Source organism: Acomys minous (assembly GCF_964271855.1).
Source record: "Acomys minous genome assembly, chromosome: 16".
NCBI classification, from domain to species: Eukaryota; Metazoa; Chordata; class Mammalia; order Rodentia; family Muridae; genus Acomys; species Acomys minous.
This window is the reverse complement of record NC_140498.1, coordinates 46,803,933-46,817,617: the sequence shown is the minus strand read 5'-3', so window position 1 is coordinate 46,817,617 and position 13,685 is coordinate 46,803,933.

Here is a 13,685-nt window from a genome sequence, read left to right as displayed (position 1 = left end):
GCACTCCCAACAGACTCAGATAATCAAGTTTACACCATCTCAAGTCTCAGAGGGAGTTGAAGACCAGGTAGCTTAGTTTTACAATGAAGCTTAATTGTTCAGGGGTTAAGATGTTTTTATGTCTACATAGGTGTTCTAAGTTGATAACGACAATATGTAATGGAGATTGATTTACATTCAGAAATTTAGATGCACCAAGATAGGAAAGATGTCTTCTTCTAGGCTGTCAAATACAAATAGCCAAAACACTAAGGATGTAACATTTATATAATTTCTTTTCTAAAAAGACTTTATTTATTATGTATACAGTATTCTGCCTGCAGGCCAGAAGAGGGCACCAGATCTCATTATAGATGGTTGTGAGCCACCATGTGGTTGCTGGGAATTGAACTCAGGACCTTTGGAAGAGCAGTCAGTGCTCTTAACCTCTCAGCCATCTCTCCAGCTCCACATTTATATATTTCCTGATTGTGTCACCACTCTTCTTGTCATAGGTAATCTATAGTATATATGTATAATAATATAAATGTATATGTACAAAAATAAAATAATTTTTAAAACTAAATTAGTGACAACTTCAAAAGAGTAAACACAAAGCATATGCTATGTGTAAATACACAAAAATCAATAAATTATGATTCTCAAAAAAATATTAATAGCCACTAATTAAACACTGCAAGTATCAGTAAGTATTGATAAAGGTTACAAACTCAGGAAAACAGTGGGTCCTCAAAAAACAAAAGACAAATGTTCAACCATGCTTCTGAAAGCAGAAAGTCAGAAAAATAGGGCTGCACTGTTTTGAAAGGCTGGGCTGAGAATGTGAAACAATTGAGCTATGTGTTTGTAAACACAGCTATTTAAAAGAATTCCAATTAAAATGCCACACATATTGGGAAGGCTGCTATGTTTTGTCAGCTAAAACTCTGAGCACAAGAGCAGCTCAAATGACACCGTTTTCAGCTGAATTAGCTCCTTACGGTCAGACAACGTTGTTTTTTACAATTCTTTCAGGGCGGGGGCATAGGGGTGAGGGGGGTGGACACAGAAAACCTCATCCTCATCGTTTTTCTCTCCCAAAGGATTCCTCCCTAGAGCTCTCATTAGGGAGGAGGACCGTTGATATAATTAAATGTAAGAGGAGTCACTAATCAAAAGCCATTTACGGAGTGTTTCCAATGTGCTGTTGCTGCACGAAGCAAGTTACACACGCTGTCTCATTTAGCCATCCCAAGCTGCCCGTGAGATAGCCTATCTCTTAGGCTAAGATCAATTATGTGAATCAGGTGTGTGGGTGGTGGTGGTGGTGGTGGAGTGTGGGAAAGATTAAGCTTTGTCGCAGGTGGAAGCAGTCTTGGCGGGCTTTACCCTTGGGGCACACCATGAATACCTTGTGAGAGACTGTTTGGAGCCTTCCTGGGCTTGGAATTCAGGAAGCCGACCTGGGAACCCCACCGTGGCTATTGTTTTCCTAATTGACCCTTGAAGGGAGAAGGGACCGCCCTTTGCATATGACTGGGAAGGTGGGGGAGAGAAAAACAAGTGGTAGAGAGAAAGAAGAAGAAGGCGCGGAGAGAGAGGAAAGGACCGGACCAGCTCGTGGGACTGAGACACCTAAGGACCCGTCCTGCCGAACGGATTCCAGGAGGTTTTAATCTTCTGTCCCTTTAACCTTTTTTTCCTTCTTGTATATGCTAGTTGGGTTGTATAATAAAGTTTAATTGTTAATAAACTGAGCCAACAGTGGAGAATGCTTGGAAAGCCAGCACTCAGGAGATGAGAGTGGGAGGGTTAGAAGCCCAAGAGAGAGGGAGAGAGGGAGACAGACAGACAGACAGAGACAGAGACACAAACAGAGAGAGCGCGTGTGCTCAGGAGCACTGGGGACATGGCTCTGGGGAGAAAGCGTGTGCCAGACAAGTTCAAGGATAAGAATTTTAATCCCTAGAACCTAAATAAACAAGGCAGACCTGGTGGCCCACCTGTAATTACAGCACTCAGAAGGACACAGGGGTCTCCAGAGCAAGCTGACTAGCCAGACCAGCCCTATTACCAAGCAGAGGTTCAATGGAGATCTTGTCTGATCCTGGAGGTCGAGGAGCATGTGCGCTTGCAGGCTACCTGCTCTGCATGACCATAAGCACTATCCCCCTCAGTCCCCTGCTCTGGCAGACCCCAGAACCCCATTTATTCACCAGTACCAGCCAACCCCTCTCATATGGAATACTGTATGGAGTATGGAGGATGAAGTAAAGAAGAGAATGGGTTGGCCCCCACCCTCCAAAAAAAGGTAAATAGACAAGAAACAAAACCATCCAAGAAAGAAAGGGATCACAAATTTGGACAGGAGGAAGACAAGCAGGAAAGATGTGGAAACTGAAGCCGGCCACAGTGGCTCAGGCCTGTAATGCCAGCACTCAGAGAGGCAGAAGCAAGTGGATCTCTGTGAGTTCGAGGCCAGCCTGGTCTACAAAGTGAGTCCAGGACAGCCAAGGCTATACAGAGAAACCCTGTCTTGAAAAAAAAACCAAAAAAGCTGGGCGTGGTGGCGCATGCCTTTAATCCCAGCACTTGGAAGGCAGAGGTAGGCGGATCGCTGTGAGTTCGAGGCCAGCCTGACCTACAAAGTGAGTCCAGGACAGCCAAGGCTACACAGAGAGACTCTGTCTCGAAAAACAAAAACAAGAACAAAAAAAAATGGCCTCTGCACAGGCAGGAAGCGAGAAGGGCGAAGGGAGCCCCAAGACTGAGTCAACAACTGGCACAAAGGGTGAAAACTTAAAAATAAAAGTGGGGCAGGGTGGATACACGGCTCATGCCTTTGAGTGGCCAGTCCACAGCGTGCATGCCGAGTGTCCACAGGGAGGGCCCCACTCAGACTCTCGTTGTATTTGTTACACGTTTCATGGCTGCGATAAAACACCTGACAAAGGCACCACAAGGAAGGAAAAGGGAGCGAGGGCTGATTTCCGCTCACAGTTTGAGTCCACTGTAGTGGGAAGTCAGGCAGCAGGAGCGTGAGGCAGCTGGTCACACTGGGTCCACAGTCAGTAAGCAGAGAGATGAATGTCGTGGTGTTCAGCATCCGGTGGACTGGCACAGCTCACGTTTAGGGTGGTGCATCCCACCTCAACTCACCTCATCTAGGCAACTCCTTACATGCAAACCCAGAAATCTGTTTCCATGGCAACTCTAAAGCCCACCAAGTTGACAGTCTGGGGTTAACCATCACAGTGAAATTAGTTTAGGGTTATTCTAGGTTAACCCTAGCTTGGATTTAAGTAACTTTGCTCACTACATATTTTTTTTCTCAGGCACCCTCAAGGAATCCAGGCTAGCCTCAAATGCCATACATACCCAAGGAGCCTCTTGAATTCCTGATCTACCTCCGCTTCACAAGTACAGCCCAAAGAGACTCCATGCCTCAGGTCCACGAGAGCTGTAACCCCTCTAGACTGGGGCCCATGCAAGCCTTGCTCCTCCAGCTGTCAGCCTGCCTTAGGCCATTGACCTCCACAGCCATAGCAGCCACACCCTGCCCCCTCCATCCCATGTTCATTGTGTGCCCAGGCACAGTGTGCAGACCATAATAAGGGGTCAATTAGCACTTGACACTCCTGAGCACAGACCTGGCTCAGTGGATACAGAGTGAGTGTGAAAGACTCAAGTTAGCTCCTGCAGTATGTCTGTAAGTTTCCAGGGAAGCCTGAGCCATAACCACCAGACAGTGTTGTCTCACTGGCCTAGAGCTGTGATTAACAAACTTGGGTGCTTCAAAAATCACACGAGGAGCTTATGACCACTGAGACATTCAGAACCTTTCTACCCTGCAAGGTCTGATTAGGGGGGTGCTGAGGATGGCCCCAGGTGGTCTCTAAAATAATCTCCCACCTGACAGTTATTTCAAAGAACCACAGATTGAGAACTTTATCTTTTCTTTTCTTTTTGAGACAGGGTCTCTCGGTGTAGCCTTGGCTATCCTGGACTCGCTTTGTAGGCCAGACTGGCCTCGAACTCACAGCGATCTGCCTGCCTTTGCCTCCTGAGTGCTGGGATTACAGGTGTGTGCCACCACGCTGGGCTATAGAGAAACACTACTCTCAACATGGGCACCACACCTCAAAGGGACTTTCTAGTACTGGCTTTTTCAGAGGCTTCTAGAAAGCAAGCAACCCTCCAAGAGGTCATTCCGGTAATGCCAGCCCCCACCCCCACCCCCACCCCACTGAGGCTGCAGATCAGTGAACAGCGAGGGATGGCAGGGGTCAGATGCCATGCGCCCCAGAAGCCTCTAGATGGCAGTGCTCAGCCAAAATCAGAACCCAGAGCTGTTCAAAGATCTGGCCACCAGGGAGCTGGCCTGCACCCACTAATGAACCCAGTGAGGGGAGGAAGAGGGTTTGAATTGTCCATCAGATTCTAAGGGACATTTATTGAGGCCCTGCTCACAGGCACCATCAGGCAGGAAGTTCACACTGTTCAGTTCTTAGCCTACTTTGAATACTTCCCCACCTCGTGAGGTTTTCTTCCATAGCATAAAGGAAGTGATATTTAATTGGTCCTTTGGTAGAAAGCACTTACGATCGCTCCTCCCATCCTTGTACCAGGTGCTACACCTGATACCACTGCGTAAGAATCAGCTCCCACCATTATTTGGTTGGTTGGTTGGAAACAGTCTCACTATGTAGGAAGCCTGTCTGGCCTCAAAGTCCCAGCAACCTTCCCGTATCTACCTTCCAAGATCTCTGCTTTCAAATGTCTAGTGATCAACAAGATAGAGCAAGAACCAGATTGTCTGTTTGTGTTTCTACTTCTGCGCCCCCATCCACAGCCTTGTAGTCACTGGGCTGACTCACTTTCTTACTCATGTACAGGAGCTAGCGTCTGTGCTTGAGGACTAGGGAAATACATTTCTCGTTCTTTGTGTGTGTGTGTGTGTGTGTGTGTGTGTGTGTGTGTGTGTGTGTAGGCTGTTGTGCCCACTGAGCTCTGAGAATCTGGCATGTGCTTTCCCACAAAGGCCATTTCCTTGCCCCAAACCGGCCCTTGTCATAACTCCATTCCCCTGAGTTTTTGTTTGGTTGGTTGGTTTGGTTTTTTGTTTTTCGAGACAGGGTTTCTCTGTGTAGCCTTGGCTGTCCTGGGATTAAAGGGGTGCACCACCACGCCCAGCCCCCTGAATTTTATATTGTGTACAAAACTTTACATTCATGCTGTATTTCAGTAAACTATTGTCTATTTCCCTGTACGTTTATAAATATTTACATATTTATTTACTGGGCTCAGCAGTTAAGAGCACTGGATGCTCTTTCACAGGCCCCAGGTTTCAATTCCCAGCACCCACATGGCAGCTCACACCTGTCTGTAACTCCAGCGCCAGGGGATCAAATGTACTCTCCTCTCCTCTCTAAGCAGCGGGCACACACATGACAGACAGACATACACACACTTACACACATAAAACAATAAGCTAAAAAGGTGTCTATACACATTTCTATCATTGTCGTTATTTTATTTCAGACAAGGCTTCATGTAGTCCAGATTGTCCTTTACTTCCTAGGTGGGGATGACATGCCCATGGCACTGCCCCCAAGTTCAGTGTCCCATGCTGCCGCTGCCAACTGAGCTACGTTCCCAGCCCATGAGTTCTACTGTGACACTGAAGCTGCTAAGTTCACATGAGCCTCAAAAGAACTTGAAAGAGAAGCCATTATTACATTGTACAGACACGGAAGCCGAGGCAGGAAGTTAACTAGGTTTGCTCAAGGTCACACCACTCGTTAAATGCTGAGCCAGGATTCAAACCCTGCAGTTTGTCTTCAGAGACTGAATCTCGGCATTTAGTCCTGTCCGGTTCATATTTCTGATCTACATAATGGTGCTTAATACTCTGCCTGATAAGTTTGTTTGGTTGGCTTTTTTGTTTTTGTTTTTTGTTCTGTTTTGTTTTGTTTTTGACTCAACCTTGGCTTATCACTTTAGGCTTCAGCAAACCTTGACTCTCAGTCTCTAAGGTACACACAGAGTGTGATCCCTTTTCACCCCTCTAATGCTCAGTGGTAGGAGCCACCAGTATCCCTTACTTCCAAATACATCTCTATGCTTTTCTCTCCCACCCCACAGTCTGATCTCCAACTGCCGTCAAGACCATCCTTCTGAAAATGAAGTTGGGGCTGGAGAGGTGGCTCAGTGGCTTGTAGAGGACTGCCTTCACCCACTTCGGGCAGCTCACAACTGCCTTGTAGCCCTAGCACTTCTAGCCTCTGCACATTCAAATATACAAAAATTTTAAAAGTAAGCAAATAAAAATGAATTTCCCTGATCAATTCTTTCCAATGATTCTTTACCTCACTCAAAAGCATATATATATATTTCCACTATAGATGGTTTTCAGCCACCATGTGGTTGCTGGGAATTGAACTCAGGACCTCTGGAAGAGCAGATAATGCTCTTATCCGCTAAGCCATCTCTCCAGCCCACTTTCCGATAAGTTTTTATCTTTATGTGTGTAAGTGTACCCATTCATAAGTTGAGGGGGGTGGGGGAGGTGGGTCAGAGAGCAGCCTTGATGTCAGCCCTCACCTACCAATTTGTTCGAAATGGCCCCCTTTTTTTTCCTCTTGTTGCATCCATACCAGGGTACCTCAAGTTTCTAAGCACTCTCCGGTATTCCTCCTACAGTTATCAGAATGAGAATGACTCTCTTAGTCAGGGCTTTATTGCTGTAAAGAGACACCACGACCACAGCAACTCTTACAAAGGAGAACATTTAATTGGGGGCTGGCTTACAGTTCCAGAGGGTTATCATCATGGCGGGAAGCGTGGCAGCAGACAGGCAGACACGGTGCTGGAGAAGGAGCTGAGTTCTACATCTTGACCCACAAGCAGCAAAAGGAAACTGTGTGCCACACTGGGTGTAACTTAAGCATGAGACCTAAAAGCTCACTCCCACAGTGACGCACTTCCTCCAGCAAGTCCTCACCTACTCCAACAAGGCTACACCTCCTAAGAGTGTCACTCGCTATGGCCCTGTGGGGTCCAATTACATTCAAACTACCACAACGGCCCCCACAGGTTCATATGTTTGACTGCTTGGTCCCCAGTTAGTGAAAACTTTTTGGAAGGTTTAGGGAATATGGCCTTGCTGGAGGAAGTTCGTCACTGGGTGGGCTTCGAGGTTTCAAAAGCACATACCAAGGCCAGGGCGTGTCTGTCTCCTCTTTGTGAGCTAAACAGGTGCACATTCTTGCCTCCGGGGTTACCAGATATTGTGCGTGTGTTCAAAGCACCCAAGAGGGTTCAGGTAACTGGCAACTGGAACCCCTGCACCTCCCAGCTGCTGACAGACACCCCTGCTTCCTGTTTGTTTCTGCCTCAACCTCCAGAGCCCAGAGACCACGGAGCCTGCTTTGCTTAGGACCCTGTGAGTTTGTCCTGGCCAATAGTTAACAGCTTTGTAATTATAGCTGGGATCTCTGGAGGGACTTCGTAAACAGAAGCTCTGGAAATAGCCCGAGGGCACCAACACCTCCCTCATCCAGGAATGAGAAGTTAAGAGACCAGAAACAGGACCTCAACCTGGAAATCAGTACCTGAGGTAACAGCACACTCGCTCAGAGGAGGGCGGCCAGCCCAAATCCAGGAAGGGAGGTGGGAAGGGGCGGGGCTTAAAAGCCAAGCGGCTTCCTGAAACTTCCAGCACCAATCCTCTCTCCAGGTTTCTCCGGCCAAGAGGGACCCAAAACAGAACCTCCCCATATTTCTTGTTGAGTCAAGGTGCTATGAACACTCACATGAGCATGGAATGGAGACTCATACCAGGAATCCCCGATGAGCCTGACTACAGTCTGAGTCTCAAAATGCTGTGTGTGTGTGTGTGTGTGTGTGTGTGTGTGCATACAGATATAGGTGTGTGCTTTCCTCTGGCCAAATAGCAGAGGCAGGAACAGGACAAATCCACTTCCCCCGAAACCTTGTCTCAAAACATGATAAACAGGGAAGTGTGCACTGTCCAAGTCACCCGTTTGTGCCACTTACCTGCTCACACCCCTCCCCTTGGCTTAGTACTTGATAGACCTAAAACTACATGGCTTTTCGTGTCAGAGTACTGAGACCCAATTTGAGATAAAATGCAACGAAGGACAAGGTGAGAAGACCAGTGCAGATTCTTCTGGCGAGGATCCTGACAATTCCTTGGGCTCTGGGAGTTGGAAAACAGTGTGGCCTCAGAGAACCAAGTCTTAATGAAGGAACGGGAAGCACCTGGACCGTGGGTTCTGCCAACAGTCCCACTGGATTCAAACCATGCCTCTTCCAAGCTTCATTACCGCTGAGGCAGCGTGCCTGGAAGGACTGTTGCTTTAAGGCCCTGGTGGGCGGGCCCCACTGTTTCCCTGAAAGCTGCCCGGAGATGTTTTTATCACCACACGCCTCCACCCAAACAGGAAGTGAGTCACAGAAGAAGAATGTAGGGTTCCCGGCTGTAGGGGGATTCAGGCGGACCCTGGACTTCTCCAGTGGCGAATCGGGCCATTGTAGGGGCTCCTGGTTCCTGGACGAGAAGAGCTCCAGCATCCGCTTGCCTCCCTGAGTGGTATGTAGCTTCCAGAAAGGTCTGAGACTCATCCAGGTGCAACACACCCAAGCTGTCCGGGGTCATGTTTGTGCTCAGGTCCCTGTCACTTACAGGAGAGGCACTGAGGCACCCCACACTCCCCAGTGATGAAGCCCTGATACGATCCCAAACTTAACACAACCATCCAAAAGTACTTTCTCAACAGACCAGAAATTGGATAGACCTAGGTTCTGATGATTCAGCCGTTCCCTTAACCCTTCAGTACCTCATTCTTATCTCTAAGATGGGAATCCCACCATTAACAAATACTATAGGAGTCCAGGCCTACCAGGCTTATGCAGACACACTAAAACTGAACCGGTAAGTAAAACCACCACAAAACAACTCAAAATCCAGGAATCAGGAATCAGGAATCAGAATTTTGCAACTGGGATGAGGGAAGACTCCAGTGGATCATTAGGACATCCCCAGTTACCCAGAGGGAACTCAGCCGTTTCCCCAATGCCTCAGAAAGGTCAGCTGGACTCCAGGGGGGTAGAAATATCCCATAGCTTACTTTTTAAGGGGCCTCCACCCCCAGAGACTGGACCCCTCAGTACCCTGTGCAATCAGGTTAATCAAGTCCTCAGAGACAAAGTGGAGGCTTCAAGAAGTAGGTTTAAAAATACTAGATGCACTGGCTGTAGTGACTGTGCCACCCACTCCACTGTGCTAGCAATGTCCTGAAGGCAGAGGCAGTGCTGTAAACGGAAGTCCACAGGACAGAGCTTTAAGCAACCTGTTCATGGTCGTACCCCATCAGGCTTTCCCCAGACAGCTCTAAACAAGCCAGGACTCTCATCTGGGGACATGCTCCACCTCAACTCTCTCGGAGAAATGTGCCAGGGCCATCTTGGGGGTGGTACTCGACTAGGACTCTCAGCCCTCAGACAGTAGCACATTCCATCCTCCTCTACAGATGGGAAAGCCTGAAGCATGGGACTAATGGATACCCACTAGCAAGAACAGCTATTTGTATACGGTCTGTAAGTCCATCCAGCCCATAACTTAGGAGGATGTGGGGTCTGATGAGCATTAACTCTTCTGTATCAGGACTCCTGGTGAGTTTAATGTAATGGCTGGTACACTTGAGAAGCAAGTCTTCTCCGCTTATCAGGCAAGACCTTAATCCAGTTTCCCTCAGCTGCTGTGGCTCCAGGTGCACTAGAACTGCAGAGCGAGATCTCACCTGTACCTGGCCGTACACACCTCCAAGTGTAAGGTCATTTAAAAACTTTTTAACACATAAATGACAGGACTCAAAATTTTCTTTTATTTAATTCCTTTATGGGGGTGGGTGATGCCCTAATCATAGGCAATGAGTCCAGGAACTGTTTTAAACTCCAAGGTGACAGAGCATTGCCAGGTCAAGTCAGGTCAGGTGAGTCTTGACTCATCACATCTCTGACTGTGCCAGTCCCAACTTCCTCCTGCCCAACCCAATGATTAAGTCTGCCCCCAGAGGAATGCAATGGTCACACTGGCTTCCTCAAGCCTGGGGCTTGAGGAGCCAGCCTAGTGCTGCTGGTCAACCTGGAAAGGGAACAACCCAACATTCCTCTACAGAATGTTTCTCCAGCTCCTACATGGTGGTTTTCTGACAGCACTTAGTGCTGTAGTATTTGGGGGGCACAGTTTGAGAAAGGCTGGTTCTAATATGCAAAGTTAAAAACAGTAAATTGGAGAGAAGAGGGTTCTGTAAGAGCGGGAGGCCTGGAACTGAAACAGAATCCAAGAATCCCAGAGCCCAAGGAAACTTCAAAAAGCAAGAAAGGATGCCCACACTATCAGATGGGGTCCAAATGTCTGTAGACATCTTCCCCCATGTAACAGTATCCAAGTAGGGCTGAAAGGTAGGCAGCTAGGAGCAAAACTGAATTCTCATCCACACCCTACAAACCCAAGCCCATGCTTGTAGCACCCTCATTGTTTTTCTTCGTAATCTAAAGGCCCAAGAAGAAACAGATTTTGTCAATCTTGGGTTTGGGGGAGGTTTTCTGTCTTGTTTTTTGGCTTTTTGTGTTTTGTTTTGAGATAGGATTTTTCCATGTAGCCTTGGCTGTCCTAGACCAGGCTGGCCTTGAACTTACAGAGATCCACCTGCCTCTGCCTCCTGAATGCTGGGAAATGTGGTTTTTTGTTTATTATTTATAGTATTCTGACCACTTGTGTGCCTGCACACCAGAAGAAGGCACTGGATCTCACTATAGATGGTTGTGAGCCACTATGTGGTTACTGGGAATTGAACTCAGGACCTCTGGAAGAACAGTGCTTTTAACCTGAAAACTTAAGTTTTTAGGAAAAACCTTTCAATCTACTTACTCACCCAGGAAATATACATACCTACCCTCTTCTGGATGCTGCTAGTCCATGGTCCAGGTTCTCACAATGATGGTGCTATTGTTGCTATAGTATCAGACATGTTCAGTAAAGTAACCAAGAAACTACAGATGGGTGATGCTGATGTCTAGGGTTTATCAGTAGACCATGTGTACACATACCTATGTATTCTCAGCAGTCTTGGAGGAGACATTATTTTCACTGGAGGTCACTGGTCCAAAATGTGAAAAGCGGAGATGAGCAAGCCTTCATGTACTCAGTGTAATGTGTAACCCACAGTTCTATACAAGCTTAAAACACTTGGCAGTTAGAGCATTCTAGTGCACCTTGAAATCCAAATGTTCCTGCAGCTCATCACAGTAAAGAGCAATCCATTTCTTACCTTTACAAACCAGGACTTTAACAGGGGATCCCTTTCTGCCAGGATTTCAGCCCTGACACCTCTACCCCAAAGATAGAGGGCAATGGTCTGAGAATCTCCTCAAAGCTTAACTACAGTGGCCCATTCCTGGGTGGATTTAGGGACATGTGCATTCTAAGTGCACAAGTAAATACTGAGGCTACTGGATCCCAGCAGCTGAGGCAGCCTAAATAACTTTAAGACCTTCCTGGGGCAGGGTTTAAAACACCCCTCTGAGCAAGGCGGTGGTGGCGAATGCCCAGCACTTGGGAGGCAGAGGCAGGTGGATCGCTGTGAGTTCGAGGCCAGCCTGGTCTACAAAGCGAGTCCAGGATAGCCAGGGGCACACAGAGAAAACCTGTCAAAAACAAACAAACAAAAAACCAAAAAACACCCCCCTGGGCCTGCACTATGCTGGAACTCTCCAAAGCAGTTGCAGATAAATCTGAGTTCGGGAGTTCCTGTGCCAGCCAGACCCGGAGTACAGGAATGCACCACCACCAACAGCTATGGTGCTGTAAACTGTCCACATGTCCCGTTCAAGGCACACAGGACTCTAATCTCCTACACCTGGGTCAGAGGCATGTCCTTCCACCTGAAGCTGAGTACTAAAGTGAGGCAGCCTGCACCAGCTCACCCTTGGCACCTTCCTGTAATGGCATCCAGTCCCTGAAACTACTTAATATATGGGGGCAAGCCCTTGTTCTGAAGACCAACTCTCCACAGCACACAGTATCCCCTGCTGCCTGCCCCACCCCTCCTCTTTCCAATTGCCCCCGGGACAAGATAAAAACCAGCCAATTGGAGTATTTCAATGGCTATACATACAGGAGTGACTTATAAATAACCTAGGAGTGGTAGCTCTGCAATGAAGCCTAGATCCCTAATGCTGACTGATACAGCGCCACAGATACTCTGACAGTATCAAGATTAACCTGTTGGGAGTTTCCTTTTGTGGTTGTTTTTATTTTATTGAGCAATGGTTTAACTTTCCAGCTCAGGTTAGATTGAAACCCACTACTATAGACTAGGCTGGCTTCAAATTCGTGGTGATTCTCCTTCTGCCTCAGTGTCCCCAATACTGGGATTACAGGTGTGAGCCCATCCCAGGCCTGAATGATTTCATCTGTAGAAAATCCTTATAAAGATTAAGCCAGAGTATAGTTTAAGTATAGTAGCTACTATGCTATGACTAATCATGAAAAGCTGGGACTTGCATAAAAAATACTCCGCTATGCTGATACATTCTACATTCTGTAGCTTCCCACCTTTACTGAAGCACTCAAACAATGTAAGCAAAGCTACCAGAGACCTGGAAGAGCAGCCATGAAACTACAGCACCTACACTGGAACCTCACTGTCCACAGAGCACAAGCTACTGTCCTACTGATTTCACAAATAGTAAGCAGACCACAACCATGGCAGCCACATAGGCCTCAAGCCTACTCCTCCCTCGTGTCATGTTCCCGCATAGACCTCACCCACCTCAACTATTCTAGACTGCAGTGCAGGAGCTCCCGTTGCCAGCTAAGGCACCTGAACTCAAAGTTTTAACAGCTTTCCAAACAGTAAGAAATCTCTATATATGTGTAACAAGGCTTTCCTTTGTCCAGAACCTCCTTTAACTAAGCAGGTGAGCATTTAATTTTAAACAGGATGCCCATGACTACTGAATTCCAAACCAGCATCAGCTCTGAAGATTCCCAAACTCTGTAAAATAAAATCCAAGTAATGTCCTTCACAGTGGCACAGGCCTGTTACCCCAGAAGTCAGGAGGTAAAGCCAAGAAAAGCAGGAATTCAAGGTCATCTGCAGCTCCATGAGAACCTGTCTCAAATAAGTAAATAAATGAATGAATACTAACCAGGCTGCCCACATCTCCAACTAGAGGGTAGCATGAACCTTAATACTGTGGTACCTTTGGTCACATGTTTCAGCCATCCCTTCTCACCTCTAAATTTTATGTGATTACATCAAAGTTACTGTGACATGATGACCAAAACAAAACTGCAGACAAGCCCATTGTCTTTTTGGTATTTTCAATGATTTATTCATTTTGATTTAAGGTGTATGTCACTACTTTAGTGAGGTAAACTCCACTGATGGTATTTAGATTTAGCCAAATATTCTATTAATTTTTCTCTATAAAATACTAAACACTGTAATAAAGTTCTTGAACCCCTCAGCCATGTTCAGACCGCTGGCCTGTTCCTATCAGGTTAGTGACAGAATTCAGGAGCTACACTGTCTAAAGAATCAGACTCTGGCTGGGCGTGGTGGCGAATGCCTTTAATCCCAGCACTCAGGAGGCAGAGGCAGGCGATTACTGTG